Genomic DNA, 5000 nt, shown 5'->3' on the forward strand with positions numbered 1-5000 from the left:
TGGACGTTTTTTTCTACAAGAGCCTATCTGCATTTACGTATTATTTAGAAAAGTCGGTGGTGGTGATGGTGGTGGTGAAGAGGAGGAGGCGGTGGTGACGGCGGAGGGCAAGGTTCTTTTGAGTTTATAAACGTAACATGTTTACGTATGCATGTATGTTCACGTGTGTGTGCGTATGTGTATATGTGTGTCTGTGTGTGTGTATGTGTGTGTTTCTTTTCTTTTTCTTTTGTTTTATGGGTTGAGTTTTAAGGTGGTGTAGAGAGAAGTTGGTTGTAAAAGAAAAAGCAGGAATAAAGAAATAAGAAATATATAAAACGGTGAACCGGAAGATAAGATCAGAAATACGGATTTCAGAAGTAGGTGTAAGGATTGGCCATTCAACTGTGCAGTTTTTCGAAAATAAAGACGAGAGCACTTAAAATAAAATATGAAAATAAAAACCAAAAAAAAAACCCATAAAAGGACTAAAAGTATAAAATATATTTAAAAAAAAATATGTAAAAGGTTTGCTGATATCTTGAAGAAGAAAACAAGACGAAGGCGACGACGAGGAGAATGAGAAGAAGAAGAAGAAGAAGAAGAAGAAGAAGAGGAAGAAGAAGAAGGAGAAGATGAAGAAGAAGAAGGAGATGAAGAAGAAGAAGAAGGAGAAGATGAAGAAGAAGAGAAAGAGGAAGGGGAAGAGGAAGAAGAAGATGAAGAAGAAGAAGATGAAGAAGAAGAAGATGAAGAAGAAGAGAAAGAAGAAGAGGAAGGGGAAGAGGAAGAAGAAGAAAAGGAAAACGACGACGAGTACGACGATGATGACGATTATGATCATAACGATGATGATCAGGATGATGATGATGATGATGATGATGATGATGATAACAGTTTTGGTTGGGGATGTGTGTAGCATGATGATGGTGGTGTTGATGATGACACGACGACGATAAGGATGACGATGATGATGTTGATGATGATGATGATGACGACGACGACGGCGACGATGATGATCATGATAACAACGACAATGACGATGGTGATGTCGGTGATGATGATGACAACGATGCTGATGATGATGACGACGATGACGATGACGACTACGACGACGACGACGATGATGATGATGATGACTGATGACGACGGCTACGACGATGACGAATATAATGATGGCGATGGTGGTGGTGGTGGTGGTGGTGGTGATGATGATGATGATGATGATGATGATGATGATGATGATGGGATGATGGTGATGAGGATATGACGACGGCGACGACAACGACGGCGTTGATGACGAAGAGGGCGATGAGGATGAGGATGAGGATGAGTAAAGAAGGTTGACGTATAAGATTAGAGATACGGAAGGTAATTCGGGTAAGGGACGAAAGAAGGTAATAAGGACAAAAATTGCAGGTAAAGAGGAAATAAAATGATGAGTTGACGAAGAATAATTGAGGAAAGAAAGAAAAATGAAAAAGGAAGAATGGAAATAATAAAGAAAAGAATGAATATCAAACAAAAAAAAAGTAAAAAAAGAACGGTGATATGCAAAAAGTAAAAGGAGACAGAATAAAGAACGAACGCAACGAAGAATAGAATACTGTGGTGAAAGAAGGAAAAGAGAGAAAAAGAATGAATGAAAGGAAAGAATGCAAAATCAAAAACTGAAGAAAGCCACAGAGAAAGAAGGAATAAAGAAAAAAAGAAAGAGAAGAGAAGTGAGCAAGCTAGAAAGAAAGAAAGAAAGAATTGAAGGTTGGGGAAAGAAAAGAAGAATGACGATGTAGAAGAACGAAAGAAAGTGAAAGAAGCAAATTTGGAAAGAAGGGAAGGAAACAATTTTCCTGAGAGATAGAGAAAGAGAGTAACAGAATGTGTATGTGTGAAAGAGAATGAGAGAGAGAGAGAGAGAGAGAGAGAGTGAGAGGGGGAATAACAGAAATAAAAGAAAGGGAGAATGAAGGAAAGTCGGAAAGAATAAAAAAGTAAAAAACGAAAACGACAAAAAGAATGAATTTAAGCAATAACGAAAAAAAAAACGACAATTAAAAAAAACAAGAAAATGAAAGGTAAACAGGTAAAGGAAAAAATAAAAAAATAAAAAAAGAAGAGTGAAAGACTGCAAAGACAACAGAAAAGAAAGATAGACATTTTTGCTGAAACGAATAATAATAAATGCCCTGATGCAGTACCAGGCAGTGGCTCTCATGGCTTCCGATCTTAACTGACTGGAAGTGTTATCATGTCCATTGTTTTGTCTTGGTATAAAAGATGGGCTACAGCAAATATTCTGCTCAATACCACAGATTTGCTTGTCAGTTGTTTGACCTTAACCAGTTGAGCATGTCCCTTAGTGGCTGATATGTGCATCTTTGATCATGTGCAGGAATAGTAGGGGGAGCATCATAGCCATGTGTTGAGAGGGATTCTTTGGGGTTTGAATTATTCACCTCTAGAAACATGGGTGTTTCATTCAACATCCTTAAACAATCCTTATTCAGGGACCTTTCGAGTGGGATGGGTTACTCGACCAGAAGAAAATTCTAACTGCTGTTTATCTTGATATGAGATCACAATGTGGAGGATTAAGCATTTTTAATTATTCCATAATTAGTCCATAATTTTGCTTACGTGCGTTTCAGGTGAGCAGTGTTATGCAATAGAATGATGCATTATTTCTGCTCGATCATCCTTCTGGGCTACGTAATACTTTATTTGTTTAAATGTGAATCGAATTAATAATTTCAAATTGTTGCCTCAAGGGTAGCTTGGGGAGGTGGGGATGAGTCGATTACATCGACCCCAGTGTTCAACTGGTACTTATTTTATCGACCCTGAAAGGATGAAAGGCATAGTCGACCTCGCGGAATTCGAACTCAGAACATAAAGGTAGACGAAATACCTATTTCTTTACTACCCACAAGGGGCTAAACACAGAGAGGACAAACAAGGACAGACAAACGGATTAAGTCGATTATATCGACCCCAGTGCGTAACTGGTACTTATTTAATCGACCCCGAAAGGATGAAAGGCAAGGTTGAACTCGGCGGAATTTGAACTCAGAACATTAAGACAGACGAAATACCTATTTCTTTACTACCCACAAGGTGTTAAACATAGAGAGGACAAACAAGGACAAACGGATTAAGTCAATTATATCGACCCCAGTGCGTAACTGGTACTTATTTAACGACCCCGAAAGGATGAAAGGCAAAGTCGACCTCGGCGGAATTTGAACTCAGAACGTAGCGGCAGACGAAATACTTATTTCCTATTTCTTTACTACTCACAAGGTGCTAAACACAGAGAGGACAAACAAGGACAGACAAACGGATTAAGTCGATTATATCGACCCCAGTGCGTAACTGGTACTTATTTAATCTACCCCGAAAGTATGAAAGGCAAAGTCGACCTCGGCGGAATTTGAACTCAGAACGTAGCGGCAGACGAAATACCTATTTCTTTACTACCCACTAGGGGCTAAACACAGAGAGGACAAACAAGGACAGACAAACGGATTAAGTCGATTATATCGACCCCAGTGCGTAACTGGTACGTATTTAACGACCCCGAAAGGCTGAAAAGCAAAGTCGACCTCGGCGGAATTTGAACTCAGAACGTAACGGCAGACGAAATACCGATAAGCATTTCGTCCGCCGTGCAAACGTTTCTGCCGACTCGCCGCCTTAAATGTGAATGGAATTTATGTTTCATTGCATTACGTACATTAATTCGTTTAAAACTTGCGAAAGCAAAATTATGGCGAAAATTATGAATTAAAAATGTGTAAATTCTCCATTCTACTTTGTGTTTTATACTTTACTCCGTAATCTTCAGAAGTGAACTTTAGACTTACTAATCGAACAGGAGTACAAATATAATTGTATCGGCTACATTATCACTCGTCGATCTATGTAGCCACGTTGTATTACTGCAGAATGCTCACAAACTTTTTGCCTGGATTTTACTATACATAGGTATAACGACGGGCTTCTTTTAGTTCCCGCATAAGAAATCTACTCAAAAGGCTTTAGTCGATACAGGGCCAGAGTAAAGTAATATGCCGAAAGTGCCACTCCCTGGGACAGAACTTAAAACCAAATAGTCTCAGGTTCTTAACAAGAAACCTTGTTAACTACACAGCTACAACGTATATATAGCAAGGTTGTTTGTTTCGCAAAATTATGGTTCGGAATTCGCTCCCAGCGAGATAACTTGAATAACTGTCATTCCTTCATTGCCTCACATTGACCAAATTATTCTCAGTGAAATTTCCTAGACAGATATTGCGTAACATGCTTATCTATCATCTATCTATCTATCTATCTATCTATCTATCTATCTATCTATCTATCTTCTATCTATCTGTCTGTGTGTCTGTTTGTCTGTCTGTCTGTCTGAATGGGAGTGTATATATATATATATATATGTAATATATATATATATATATATATATATATATATATATATATATATATATTATATATTATATATATATATATATGTATATATATATATTTGTATATATGTATGTGTTTGTGTTTATGTGTTTGTGTGTTTGTGTACACACGCGCGCGACGGGCTTCGCCTACCAAATCTACTGAAATGAGTTTAGTCGACCCACTGTCCGAGTTCAGTCCCACTGCGTGGCACCTTGGACAAGTGTCTTCTACTATAACCTCAGGCCGACTAAAGCCTTGTGAGTGGATTTGATAGACGGAAACTGAAAGCTCGGCGTATATATATATATATATATATATATATATATATGATATGCTTGTTGCTGTGTTGCCCCCGCTCCATCGCTTGAAAAACGATGTTGGTGTGCATGCGTCACCGTAACTTAGCGGTGCGGCAAAAGATACCGATAGAAAAGTACTAGGCTTACAAATAGTAAGTCCTAGGGTCAATTTGTTCGACTAAAGGAGCTGCTCCAGCATGGCCGCAGTCAAATGAATGAAACAAATGAATAAGTAAAAGAGTATATATATGTATGTATAAATTAGGTGTTAAA

At 38.2% G+C, this 5000-nt stretch overlaps 1 long non-coding RNA gene across 1 annotated transcript in view; it reads right to left on the reverse strand.

Annotated features, from left to right (window-relative positions):
* Positions 1-2196: 2196 nt before the first annotated feature.
* Positions 2197-5000, reverse strand: part of LOC118761533 — a 10308-nt gene continuing 7504 nt past the window's right edge. The window contains exon 3 of the long non-coding RNA XR_004997451.1: positions 2197-2209. This is a non-coding gene — a long non-coding RNA (uncharacterized LOC118761533). The remainder of the gene's footprint in view (positions 2210-5000) is intronic.

The sequence above is a fragment of the Octopus sinensis genome, unplaced genomic scaffold (genome assembly GCF_006345805.1).
Source record: "Octopus sinensis unplaced genomic scaffold, ASM634580v1 Contig14807, whole genome shotgun sequence".
NCBI lineage: Eukaryota > Metazoa > Mollusca > Cephalopoda > Octopoda > Octopodidae > Octopus > Octopus sinensis.